This window comes from Petaurus breviceps, unplaced genomic scaffold (assembly GCF_028583685.1).
Source record: "Petaurus breviceps papuanus isolate PSGF00001 unplaced genomic scaffold, PetGlider_PUasm1.0 90847, whole genome shotgun sequence".
Lineage (NCBI taxonomy): Eukaryota > Metazoa > Chordata > Mammalia > Diprotodontia > Petauridae > Petaurus > Petaurus breviceps.
The window spans coordinates 17,494,900-17,510,118 of NW_027187360.1; positions in this window are offsets into that span (position 1 = coordinate 17,494,900).

The window sequence follows — 15,219 nt, forward strand, 5'->3', positions numbered from 1 at the left end:
CCATATTTTCCCCTGAAACATGATACTCAGTTTTGCTGGGTAGGTGACTCTTGGTTTTAATCCCAGCTCCTTTGACCTCTGGAATATCATATTCCAAGTCCTTTGATCCCTCAGTGTAGAAGCTGCCAGATCCTGTGTTATCCTGATTGTGTTTCCACAATATTCTAATTGTTTCTTCCTGGCTGCTTGTAATATTCTCTCCTTAATCTGGGAATTCTGGAACCTGGCTATAATATTGCTAGGAGGTTTTTTTTGGGGGGGGGGAGAAATCAGTGGATTCTTTCAACCTCTGTTTTGCCCTCTGATTCTAAAACATCAGGGCAGTTTTCTTTAAGAACTTCCTGGAGGATGATTTCTAGGTTCTTATTTGATCATGGCTTTCAGGTAGTCCAATAATTTTTAAATTATCTCTTCTGGATGTATTTTCCAGGTCAGTGGTTTTTCCCATGAGATATTTCACATTGCCTTCTATTCTTTCATTTGTTTGGATCTGTTTAACAACATCTTGATTTCTCATAAAGTCATTAGCTTCCATTTGCTCCAGTCTAATTCTGAGGCCATGATTCTCCTCATTGAGCTTTTAAGATTCTTTTTCCATCTGGTAAATTCTACTTTTTAAGGCATTCTTCTCCTCATTGCCTTTTTGAGACTCCTTTGCCATTTGAGTCAGTGTTTTTTAAAGTGTTATTTTCCTCAGTCTCTTGACTCTCATTTCATAATTTTCTTGCAATGTTCTCATTTCTCTTTCCAATTTTTCCTCCACTACTCTTATCTGCTTCTTAAGGTCCTCTATGGCCTGTAACCAGCCCCTTGAAGCTTTTGGTGCAGGAGTTCTGCCTTCACTGTCTTCCTCCTGTTCCATGCTTTGCTCCTTTTTTGTCCCCAAAATAGGAGTGTAATGTTGGAATCTTCTGTCTGCTTTGTTTCCTTTGCCTGCTCATTTTGCCACTCAATTACGACTTTTGGGCTTTTTGCCACAGTAGGACTCTGCCACCAGATAGGGGAGCTTTCGTCCCAAATGCTGGGATTTTCTCAGTTGCCAGAGGTATTAGATGGGTACCCTCTCTGAGGTCTCCACATGTTCTGGCAAGCTGGACATACACCCCAGGACCTCCACCCTAGACTGCAATCGAGATCCACGCAGGTTAAACCAAGAAAGATTACCCCTCAGACTGGTGCTTGGTCCCCTTACACTCTGCAGGCCAGGAGCTGAAGCTGCCATGTGGTACTGGCTGGCTGTGCTGGTGCCTCAGCGGCTTCTCGCCCCAGGGGCAAAAGCCATGCATTCCCACTTACTGGTCCCAAAGTCCAGATTACACTGACCTCTCACTTTGTCCTTTGCGTCTGTGTGTTGATAAATCTGGAAATGGCCACAGCTGCTGCTGATCTGGAGTCCCTCTGTCTGGTGGCTGGTCAGGCCCGCCCTGGGCCTAACGCCTTGGAGTGGGGCTGGGCTCGGCTCCCAGAGTGCTGGGCTGGCTGATTCCTGCCAGCCTACCAGGCTGTCCTCAGCAGGATGTTAGCTTCTCTGTGTCATTTTGTGGGTTCTGCAGCTCTAAAGCTTGTTTAAAGTCCCCTTTTTACATGTATTGGGGAAGGTGGAAGCAGGAGCAGCGGAGAGGTCCTGCTTCTACTCTGCCATCTTGGCTCCTCCCCTCCCCCATGCTAAAATTTTAAATAAAATATTAGCAAATAGGTTACAACTTATCATGAGAATAATATACTTTGATAAGGTAGGATTTATATGAAGAATGCAGGGCTGGTTCAATATTAGGAAAACTATCAGCATAATTGTTCATATCAACAACAAAACTAACAGAAACATGATTATCACAATAGATGCAGAAAAAACTTTTGACAAAATACAATCCCCATTCCTATTAAAAACACTAGAAAGCATAGGAATAAATGGATCCTTCCTTAAAAGGATAAGTAGTATCTACCTAAAACCTTCAGCAAGCATAATATGTAATAGAGATAAGATAGATGCATTTCCAATAAGATCAGGGATGAAACAAGGATGTCCATTATTCCCACTGTTAATCAATATGGTCCTAGAAATGTTAACTTAAGCAATGAAAGAAGAAAAAGAAGTTGAAGGAATTAGAATAGGCAAAAAAAGAAACTAATTTATCACTTCACAGATGATATGATGATATTCTTAGAGAATCCTAGAGAATCAAGTAAAAACTACTTGAAATAATAAACGACTTTAGCAAAGTTGCAAGTTATAAAATAAACCCCCATAAATCCTCAGCATTTCTATATATATATATTACTAACAAAGCCCAGCAGCAAGATATAAAAAGAGAAATTCCATTTAAAATTACTGTAGGCATTATCAAATATTTGGGGGTTTACCTGCCAAAACAAACTGAGGGATTATATGATTACAATTAAAAACAATTTTCACACAAATAAATTCAGATCTAAATATTTGGAAAAACATCAATTGCTTATGACTAGGCCAAGCTAATACAATAAAAATGATAATTTTACCTAAATTAATTTACTTATTCAGTTTCATACCAATCAAATTACCAAAATTATTTTATAGAGCTAGAAAAATCATATCAAAATTCATGTGGAAGAACAAAAGGTCCAGAATATCAAGGGAATTAAGGAAAAGAAATGCTAGGGAAGGTGGCCTATCCATACTAGATTTTAAAATGAATCATAAAGCAGCTGTCCTCAAAACCACTTGGCACTGGCTAAGAAATAGAGGGCTAGATCAGTAGAATAGGTTAGTCATACAAGACACAGTAGTCAATGACTATAATAATCTATTGTTGATAAACTCAAAGACTACAGCTTCTGGGATAAGAACTCACTATTTGAAAAAATCTTCTGGGAAAACTGGAAAATAGTATGGTAGAAACCGGGCATAGACCAACATCTGACACTGTATGCTAGAATAAAGTCCAAAAGGGTACATGATTTAGATATAAAGGCTAAAACTATAAACAAATTAGAGGAGGAAGGAATAGTTTATCTGTCAGAATTGTGGAGAATGGAGGAATTGAAACAAGAAATAGAGATTATTAAGAAATTCAAAATGAATAATTTTAATTACATTAAATTGAAAAGTTTTTTTTGTAAAAACAAAGTCAATGCAACCAAGATTAGGAGGGAAACAAAAAAATAGGGAAGAATTTTTACAAGCAGTGTCTCTGATAAAGGTCTCATTTCTAAGATATAGAGAAAACAGTTAAATTTACAAGAATATAAGTCATTCCCCAATTGACAATTGGTCAAAGCATATGAAAAGGCAGTTTTCAGAGGAAGAAATTAAAGTTATCTATATTCATATGAAAAAATGCTCTAAATCACTATTGATTAGAGAGATGCAAATCAAAACAACTCTGAGTTACATCACACCTATCACATTGGCTAACATGATAAAACAGGAGAATGATACATGTTGGAGAAGATGTGGGAAAGTTAGAACACTAATTCATTGTTGGTGGAGCTGTGAGCTGATGCATCCATTCTGGAAAGCAATTTGGAACTATGCCTAAAGGGTTATTAAAATGTGCATACCCTTTGACCCAGCAAACCAATTCTAGATCTGTATCCCAAAGACATCATTAAAATGGGAAAGGACCCACATGTACATTTATAGCAGCTCTCTTTGTGGTGGCCAAGAACTGGAAAATGAGGAGATGTCTATCATTTGAGGAATGTCTGAATAAGTTGTGGTATATGAATGTAATGGTATACTAGTATGCTATATAAAATGATGAATAGGTGGACTTCAAAAAAACTTGGAAAGATTTATATGGACTGATGCTGAGTGCAGTGAGAAGAACCAGGAGAACATTTTACACAGTAATAGCCACAGTCTTCAATGCCTGATTTTGATAGACTCAGTCCTTGTCATTAATTCAAGGACCTAAAACAGTTCCAAAGTACTTATTATGGAAAATGCCATCCATATCCAGAGAAAGAATTTTGGAGTCTGAATGCAGAGTGAAGCAAACTATTTTCTTTTTTTGTTTGTTTGGTTGTTTTTGTTTTTTTTTTTTGCTTTTTCTCTCTCATGCTTTATCCCATTCATTATAATTCTTCTCTACAATATGACTAATGTGAAAATGTTTAATAGGAATGTATATGTAGAACCTGTATCAGATTGCAGACTGTCTTGGGGAGACAGGGGGGAAGGAGGAGGAAAAAATAAAACTTATGGAAATAAATATTGAAAACTAAAAATAAATTAACTATAAAGAAGAAATGTACTACGTTGACATTGAGTGTGAACATCAACAGGTAGTGGAAATGTTGCATAATTAATGGTAAGTTCTTTGATATTGGTGTTTTTCTCCTAAACAACATGGGAATGGGCTTGTCACAAATCTACTAAATGCACAGACAGTCCTTTTGATGATATTTCTAACACTTATCTCATTTATCTCCCAATTCCCTAAGAAATACTTTAGCTTTAAGTAAAGGAAGCAAAATCATTTTTAAATCTCTTTCTTCTCCCCACTGATTATCCCAACTAAATAAAATAAAACAGCATGGCCTCACAACAATCTAAGTTAAAATGTAAACTAATTGTAAAAATAGGCCCAATTAAAAAAAAATCAAATGTGTGTCAAGATACAATGTTTTAATAAATCACCTTCATCACCACAATCCCTAAGCATTTATTAGTAGTTTATTTTCAAAAACCTGAGTTAATAAATGTTTGTTGAACTGATTTGAATTAGGCACTTGCCATACACATAAGTTACTGCTTGTATGGCGCAAAATATTGAAACCAGACGTAGCTATCTATAGCCAGCTAATTGGTGCATTGGATAGAACATTGGGCCTGGAGTCAGTAATTCAAATATAGCTTCAGATACTTCATTTCTGTGTGACCTTGAGTAAGTCTCTTTACTTCTGTCTGCCTCAGTTTCCTCACTTGTAAAATTAGAATGATAATAGCATATTGTTGTGAGGATTAAATGAGATAATATTTGAAAATACTTATCACAGTACCTGGAACATATAAATACTTGATAAATTCTTCCTTCAGTCCTTCCTTCCTTCCTTCTTCCCTTCCTTTCTTCTGTTTTATGTGACCCTGGGAAAGAGATTTACCTTCTCTGTTCTTTGGCCTCCTTATCTGTAAAAATGAGGAAATGGGACTATTTGACTTTTAAATTCCCTTTTAGCTTTAAATCTGTAATCCTACAAACTCTAGCACTTATGTAGAGGGGCTACCTGAGATCCTGTTCAGACTCATTAGAGATTTTGGACAAAAGTTTCTCTAGTTACAGGCATTTCTCTACCAACTGTAAGCATAGTTAGTATCACAGAACAATGGGATACAGAGAGAATTAGGAGGGTTATAGAAATACTGTCAAGGCATTTTCACAAGAGAGTGGCAGATGTGATCTGGACCCCTGGGCATTTTCTTCTTCCTTCTTTGGGATTGGAAATGCAGCTGCCCTTTGATTTGCTGTAAGAAGTAGAGGGAAGAAAGACAGTCAGATTTCTATAACTGAACATAAATAAACAAACAAACAAATAAATAAATGTGTGTGTGAATTTCTAAAAATCATCACAGCTATGCAAAATTGGTCAATAAAAAGTATAGGCCTTATGAGAAAAATAGGGTTAGTTATGTAAACAATAAAAAATTTGTCAGTGACACATTGAAAAAATTTTTAGCACCTAATAAAAATGGTAACACAATTTTGCACATGTTGTATGGTTAAGAAATCCTATAATAAATAGCGACTGAATCCCAGACCTCAGGCTGTTGCTTAGTCTTCTGTGAGGACTTTTCCTTGGTTCCCATGGGCTGGGCTGGTAAAAGTAATAACTATTGCACATAGCTAGAGGTCACAACACTATAGGACACTGGAGGAGATGCAATGAGTGGGGATGGACCAGAACTCCTTCTCTTACTAGAAGATAAAAAAAAAATAAATGTAGCACTTTACCTTAAAAAAAGAAAACAAAAAAGCCTGGGGAGCCAAGATGGCAGATTATGAACAGATACCCAGCTGAGCCCAACATTGCCCTCCAAACAACCTTAAAATAATGCCTCAAATCAAATTTTGGATCAGTAGAGCCAACTAAAGTTGGAGTGAGACATTTTCTGTCCTAAGAAAACTTGTGTTCTGAACAAGAAGTCTGTGGCATTTTGAGGTTGAGGACTATCTGAAGCCTATACACTCTGCTTCAGGAGCTTTGGAAACTCGCAGAACAGACATGGTAAGAGGGTTGGGGAAATGATCGGGAGATTAAAGGGGAGTCTTTGCATCACTAGCTGCAACTGACACTGATTGACAATTATATTAATAATACATGTTATCATCAGCAGTTCTGAGTTTCAGGGCATAGAGGAGTGCTGGTAGTTAGTCACAAGGGAGCAGGAGCCCTGGTCATGGTACCAAAGTATAGAGGAATGCTAGCACTTGCAACCTGAAGGGACCAGGGGTCCTTCCTGCATAAAGAACACAGAGCAGAGCAAGAAAACACTGACCACACCACTCATAGGATCACATGACCTTGGAAGAATCCAAAACTTGCAGACTCCCCAACCTTCTCTGAAAACAGCAGCACAAAAAAGTCCAAGGCTTGACACAGTGCCTGCTTCCCCATCCAAAGATGAGCAGAGCCTAATTAAAACAAACTTCAAAGTAAAAAAAAAACAACAACAGGCTGGCAAAAAGAGAAAAAATAAATTTTTAAAAAAAGGAATTTGACCCTAAAAATGCCACTATGGTGGCAGGAAGACCAAGATATAAACTCAGAAGAAGACAATAATGTGAAAACAACTACAAAATCTTAAAGAAAAATGCAGTTGGAACCAAGGCCAACAAAATTCCTGGAAGATTTAAAGAAAAACATGAGAGTGGTAAAGGACAAATTGGAAAAATTAATGAAAGTTATATAAGAAAATTATGAAATGATAATTAACAGCTTGATAAAAGATGAACAGAAATGCTAAAGAAAATAACAACTAAAAGCAACAACATCAACAACAGAATTGGCCTAATGATAAAAGGACAAAAATTCACTGAAGAAATTCATTCCTTAAAAATTAGAATTGGACAGTTAGACACTAATGACTCCATGAGACATTAGGAAACATCAATAAAGAGTAAAATCAAGTAAAAAATAGATGTGAAATATCTTATCATAAAAAAATAAAACAACTGACTGGAAAATAGATGGAGGAGGGATAATTTTAAAAATATTGGTCTACCTACCTGAAAACCATGATCAAGGAAAGAAATTTAAAGGGTAGAATAGATATTGAAAGAATTTGATCACCTCCTGAAAGAGATCTCCAAGTACAAACATTTAGGAATATTATAGCCAAATTCAAGAGCTCTCAGGTTGAAGAGAAAATACTTCAGAAAGTAAAAAAAAAAATCAAAAATCATAGAGTCACAGTCAGGATCACAGAAGATTTAGTGGCTTTCATTAGGGGTATGGGATATGATATTCTGGAAGGCAAAAAAAAAATCTAAGATTCTCACCAAAAATAATCTGCCCAGCCAAAACGAGTCTAATCCTTCAGGAGAAAAACTGATATTTGATGAAATAGAGGACTTTCAAGCATTCCTGATTAAAAGGCTAGAGCTGAATAGAAAATTTGACTTTCAAACAGAAGACTCAAGAGAAGCATAACTCAATAAAGTTAACCTGTTTACATTACTGTATAGGAAGATAATACATCTGACTCCTAAGGACTTTATCATTATTAGGGCGGTTAAAAGAAGTTTACCTAAACAGAGTTGATTATTTGAATAATCTCCAAAAAAGAAAAATGAAAGAGTGAGAAAGGGGGGATGGATTGAAATAAGAGGGAAGGGAGAGGTAGAATGAAAAAAAAATTTTTTTCACACAAAAGAGGTGTTCAAGGAAGATTATTTACAATGGAGTCGAAAATGGGGAGGGTTGTGGACAATATTTGAATCTTACTTTCATCAGAATTGGTTCAAAGAGGGAAATGTGTATGTATGTGTGTGTGTGTGTATACACACACACACACATAATTATGTATGGAAATGTAGCTTAGCCAACAGGGAAATGGAGAGATAAGAAGAGAGGGCATAAGAAAAGGGAAGACAGATTCAGGGATGCAGTATTTAGAAGCAAAATAGACTTTTGAGGAAGGACAGGAGAGACAGAGAGAGAGAGAGAGAGAGAGAGAGAGAGAGAGAGAGAGAGAGAGAGAGAGAGAGAGAGAGAGAGAGAGAGAGAGAGAGAGAGAGAGAGAGAGAGAGAGAGAGAGAGAGAGAGAGACAGAGACAGAGACAGAGAGACAGAGACAGAGAGACAGAGAGACAGAGATAGAGAGATGGAGAGAGAGACAGATAGACAGAGACAGAGAAAGAAAGAGAGAGAGAGAATGGAATGGAAGGAAATACACCATAATCATAACTGTGAATGTCAATGAGATGAACTCACCCATAAACAACAAATGGATGGTAGAATTCATTAGAAACTAGAATCCAGCAATAGGTTGTGTACAGAAAACATATTTAAAATGGAAAGATACATATTGATTTTAAAAAGTCCAGGGACAGAATCTAATATTTTGCAGCTGATGTAAGTAAGGCAGGCATAGCCATCATGATCTTTGACAAAGATTTAATTAAAAGTGATAATCAGGGAAATTACATTATATTAAAAGATATCATAGACATGAAGTAATATTAAAAATGCAGCAAGTTTCTCAAATAAAGGCCTCACTTCTCAAATATATACTAAGTATGGAAGTGAGTCAAATTTACAAAAATAAGAGCCATTCACCAACTGATAAATGGTCGATGGGATATAAACAAGCAGTTTTTAGAGGAAGAAATCAAAGATATTTATAGTAATAAGAAAACAATTCTCTAAATCACTACTGAATAGGGAAAGGCAAAATTAAACAACTTTGACCTATCACCTCACACCTATCAGAAATGACAAATATTGGAGAGGATGAGGAAAAATAGATACACTATTAAATGTTAGAATTGTGAACTGATCTAACCATTCCAGAGAACAATTTGGAACTAGACCCAAAGGACTATAAAACTGCATAGCTAGCTATTCCACTACTAGGTCTGTATCATAAAAAGATCAAAGAAAAAGGAGAAAAACTCACAAAAATATTTACAGTAACTCTTTTTGTAGTGGTAAATAATTGGAAATTGAGATGACACTCATCAATTGCAGAATGAGTGAGTGAGTTATGACATATGATTGTGGTGGAATACTATTTAGCTATAAGAAACAATGAGGGAGGTACTTTCAAAAATAGCAAAAAAAAATGGTAAAGACATATATGATTTTCAAATCATGAGACAGAGATGCATTAACACCTGTCCTGGTTTTGAGAAAAGAAGGCATAGTGATTTCTTTGATCTTTGGACAAATCAATAAACATATTGTAAGTGCTCACTATATACCAGGAACTGTACTAGTCTCTGGGCATGGAAAAAAAAAATTCTGCCCTCATAGAGGTTATAATCTAGTGGGAATAGACACAGTCACTGTACAAATAATTTAATACAAATTATAGGATAGGGACTGGACCTGAATTTCCTTGGTATAGGGAACTCTCAGATGCCACAGCTCCCTCTACCAATATAGCTTGTCACCTTCTAAACAACTTCTAGTGTCAGTGTTGACCTAGATGATCAAGTGACTTGCCAAGAGTCACAGAGAAGTATGTCAGAGATGAGACTGAAACACAGATCTCCCAGCCTCTAAGGCTAAGTATCCATTATATATCCTTGCCTCTCAATTATAAGATACATGACAAAAACAACATATGCTTCATAAAAACACAAAATAATTTGGGGTGGGGTAGTGCTAAGAACAAGGTGTATTAGGAAAGGACCTTGCAAGGGGGTGACCTTTGAACTGATCCTTTAAATGAGTTAGAGATTCCAAAAGGCAGAAGTGAGGAAAGAACATTCCAAGCATGGATAACAGGAGTAAGAGATAGAATATTTTATATTCTAGGCCATTGACTGGAGAATAGAGTGTATAAGGGGAAAATAATGTTTAGTTAGCCTGGAAAGATAAACTGAGAACCGATTATGCAGGGCTTTAAATGACAAACAGGAGTTTGTATTTTATCCTAGAATCAATAGGGAGCCATCGAAACTTCTTGAATAAGTGAGTGACATGATAAGATTTGTTATTTAGGAATACCAATAAAGTAGCTATATGGGAGAATGTATTAGAGAAGGAAAGAAACTAAACATAGTGAGGCCGATTAGGAGGCTACTGCAGCAGTGTAGATAAGATTTGCTGAAGTCCTGAACTTGAATGGTTGTTGTATGAGAGGAGAGAAGGGTACAATGTAATTAATATTGCAAAGATTGAATCAAGTACTAATGGTATGTAGAGTATGAGTGAGAAGGAATAATTGAGGAAGTCTCTTAGGTTAAACTAATCCTAGGTTACTTAGAAGAATGGTTCTATCCTCAAGTTAAGACAAAGAAATGATTTAGGGGAAAAGATTAAGATTGTGGTTTTGAATATATTTAGAGTTGGCTATGGGATATCTTGGTGGAGATTTCTAGCAAAGGACCGGAGATGTACTATTTGAGTTCAACACAGACGTAGTAGCTGTATATATAAACTTGAGAATCATCTGCATAATGATGATAACTGAACCCAAGGGGACTTATGAAATGATCAAGCAGAGAGAGCAAAGATGGCCAAGGATAAAACCCTCTTTTTGCACATGGGGACAGAATAAGAATAAGGAAATTAGAAGCATATGTCACAAAGGTAGGATAATCATAACAATAGTAATAATCCTGGGGGTAGATCCAGTAGGAGAATAGAATAAGAGAATTAGAGGTAAGTCAATAGTGACCTGTGGGAGTGGGAGACTAATCTTGCCCAAGAAGAGAGAAAACTGGGAAGACATCAATGGGTATTCCTACAGAGTGGCAGGAATGCCAGGGGCTGCACAGTGAATATTGTTTCAGAATAATGTCTTGTGCTAGCTTTTGGCAATCAAGGGTTGGAATGTGTAGGAATTCCTTCCTACTCAGAAGAAATGGTGCATGGTACATATGCCACTGGGGGTGGTCAGTGTGCAGGACAAGGTCATAAATTTAAAAATGGGAAGGGAAAAAGTAAAGATTGGTCTTCATGGTTCATGACTCAGAGGAATACCCAAAACACTGCATTGCCTCTTTCAATGACATTTATTTGCATGGCGCACAACAGAATAATTACCCACCCTCCTTCCAAACATACACACACACACACACACACACACACACACACACACACACACTCATCACAAGAAAATATGCAGAAGGGAGAGAAGAGTGAGATCTATATACATGAAAATGTGGAAATATAATAGACAATAAAGCACACCTCTATTTCTGAACCTCTTCTCTATGTGAGGGATAAAGAGGGAATAAGTAAGAACCATTTAAGCATATAAACCATGAATGGAAACAATAATTCAGAATAACCCAGTTGGATATTGAAATGTAGAGAAAAACAGAGGAAAACAGCAATTCTTTGAAAAAGGTACCATAAATTAATGTTACTTAGGATGCTGGGGTCCAGCAGTGGGAGAGAATGGAATTAAATTATTATTTAGGCAGAGAAAGTGAAAGAGCAGAATAAGAAGAAATTCTGGGGTACAGCAGAATAAGTAGGAAAGAAAAAGAAAGAAAGAAAGAAAAAGAGGAAGGAAGGAAGGAAAGGAAGATAATTTAAGTGAACCAAAAGAACCTAGAATAGAAGAGATAAGTGGGAACTGGGAGAAAAAAGAAAACTTTGAGGAAAAGATGGGATAAAATTATTATAATTATATTTATTTAGAGGGACAAATTGCTGACTTAAAAGACGGAGAGAAAAATAAAAACAAATACAAAATCAATCAAAAGAAGGAAATATAAACCTACCAATTATCATCTTAAATGTGAATAAATTAAACTTTCCAATAAAATGAAGGAGAATGGCAGGATTGATAATAGAAAAAAAACTCAAAAATTTGCTATATACAAGAAATACTTTTTAAACAAAATGGCATTGAGTTAAAATGGAAAAAAAAAACAAACAAAAGAGCTGGGGCAGGCAGGTGGTGCAGTGGATAGAGCACTGGCCCTGAAGTCAAGAGGACTTGAGTTGGAATCTGGCCTCAGTCACTTTACACTTAATAGCTGTGTGACCCTATGGGAGACAAGAAATTCATATAAAATATATACAGTCTAACTATAAAATTAGTAAATAAAACATATTCAAAGTAGATAAATCCAAGAGAGTTTGGGAGGAAGGGTCATAACATTTGGGAGTAGGACAGGAAAGATTCATGCCAAAGAAATGGGGTATCCTAAAGGAAAAGAGGGACTGCATGGTGGTAGGAAGGAGGGAAGAAATTCCAGACATGAGGGGTGGTCAATGCAAAAACAAAAAAACCATAATCAGAGTGTTGTAAATGAGAAATAGAGAGACAGCCAGTTTGAATGCATTGCAGAGTGTGGGAAGGGTAGTAATATCCAAGGAGACTAGAAAGATGGGGTGGGGCCAGGTTGTAAAGTTCTTTAAAAGCTAAACCTAGTCCTATGCTGCTGAATGTTTCTGGAGAAAGTCATCCAACCATGCTGACTGTTTCCACTACAAATTCGCATCATCTAATTGCATGTGGGCCCTCACTGCCCAGCACAACCTTTAATTATCCCCAGATTGGCTCTCTATCATACTTTTCTCAGCAGCTGTTCTAACTCTTTCCCACTCTCCTCAAGAGCCCAATTCATCTCCTCATTCACTTTCCTCTTAGCATATGACCAGCTATTTTAGTGGGAAAATTGAAGCCATCCTTCACAAAATCCCTCATCACCTGTACAGCATACCTCAAAACCCCTATTCACATTCACCTATCTTCTTCCCCTTGGAGGAAGAGGTTGGAGTTTTCCTTGCTAAAACTAACACTACTCTTTGTCCCCATAATACTATATCTTCCTAATTTCTCCAGGGGTTTATCCCATTTTTCATTCTTTCTTCCTATCTAATCTTCAGACTTTCCTTATTCACTGGTTCCCTCTATATCCCCCTATAAAAATGTCCACATTCTCCTAATTCTTAAAAAAAAAAACCAAAGTAGACAAAAATCAACTTTTCATTGACCCTTGCATTCTCTCAAGTTATTTTTCTATTTTATCCCTCCTCTCTTTTACTGTCATACTCCTAGGAAAAGTCACCTTCATTTCTTCATTCCCTACTCAATTATCAACTCCTTCCAGTGTGACTCCTGAACCCACCATTCTAATGAGACAAATTTCTTAAAGGTTAAAAATGAGCTTGATGGCAAACTCTATGGCCTTTTCTCTATCTTCATCCTCTATATCCTCTCCTCTCTGAAGCTATTGACTTAATTGATCACCCCTTTCATAAGGATGCTCTTCTTTCTCCTTATATTTGTGACTCTGCTTTCTCCAATCTTCTACCTTCTGTCCACTCTTCTGGATCATTATCCGTATCCTGCCCCTAGCTGTGAGCATGGGACTCTCTCTTAGGTCTGCTTTTCTCTCTATACTCTCCCTTGTAACCTCACTTGCTCCCATAGGTGCAATCGCCATCTCTTCGTACCTGAATATATAGACTTGAATAGTAGGTATCCAAACTTAAATCTGCTCTGAACTCCTGACTCCAGTCACCAACTTCCTGCTAACATCTGTACCTAGATGTGTATCTCAAACTCAATAAATATATAAAAAAACTCATTATCTACCTCCTTCCCATCTGCCTCCCCACAAGACACACAACCCATAACCCCCCCTCCCCTCCAAATGGTATATTCCTTTTGAGGACATCCTTCTGAATCACCTATATTTCTAACCCTGGAGTCATTCTCTTCCTCACTCTCCATATCTAATCAATAGCTTAAGTTCTATCAATTTTTTTCTATAACAAATACCTCCTTCTCTCCACTCACATGGCAATCACAATAGTTGAGCTTCTTGTTACATCTCTCTTTAAGTGCCTTGCACATTATTACTTCTTTTGAAAAAATCTAAACTTGTTACTTAATCAGGATAGTAAACTCTTAGTATAGAAAAATCTCTTCTCTGATATAGATTAGTATTCTTTTTTTTTTTCAAAGCACTCGGGGTTAAGTAACTTGCTGAAGGTTACACGGCCAGTTATTTCTGGATGTGGTGCTAAGTATCTGAGCCCAGATTTGATCCCCAGGTCATCCCGACACTGGAGCCAGTGCTTTTACTTGCTGAGCCACCTGGCCGCCCCTAGATTAGTATTCTTAGATAGCTAGAGAGTTTCTTGTGGAAACTGAGAGGTTAATCAACTTTCCCTACATTTTCTTGGAGGGGGGAAGGCTGGGCAATCAGGGTTAAGTGACTTGCCCAAGGTCACACAGCTAGTTAAGTGTCAAGTGTCTGAGGTCATACTTGAACTCAGGTTCTCCTGACTCCAAGACAGGTGTAGAGCACCTGTGCCACCTAGCTTCTCCAACTTTCCAATTTTAACACAGCAAGTGTGTGTATAGTAGCAGAATTTGAATCCAGGTTTTTTTCTGGGTTCAAATTCTAAGGCTAGCCTTCAAATTCAAACTCTAAGGCTAGCCTCCTATCCATTACCTATTCCATCTATTCTAGTTTATAGCCCTCTATACACTGTCACACAGCACATCACCTTGCATATAATAAATAAATGTCTGTTGAATTTGCAATTGAATGCATTGTGTCAGGTGTGGAATATAAAGATGAAATACAGGTTCTCCTCTCAAGAAGCTTATAACCAAGAGGGGATAGAGCATGCACACAAATATAATGTTAGAGAAGATATTATAGGGACAAAGGGAGCTCAGAAAACAGCACAAGAGAGGTGCAAGTAATATGCTCTAGGAGTTAAAAGGAAAGCAAAATGACTGTCGATTCTATTCTCCCTGAGTGGATGCATTAAATGTGTCTCCTATATCTGTGATTCTGAGGGATAGCTTAGAATTGTACTTCTCAGTTTTCTCACTTAAAACCAGCTTCTCTTCAGATAGGAAGTTACAAAAAAAGAAAACATCCATCAAGTGTCCTGGATCTCTGACACAAACACACCCTAAGAGAGAGAGAGAATGATTTCAGCCAGACTTTCAGAGGCACAACTCTCAATGACCCTGTTTCATACATTCATCACAGTCTGATGCTCAGATGGCTTGTTAAATACCTAGGCCTCAAAGTAGCTTCAACAGCACAGTCATCACATGTGAGATTTTCTGAGTGAACACAAATA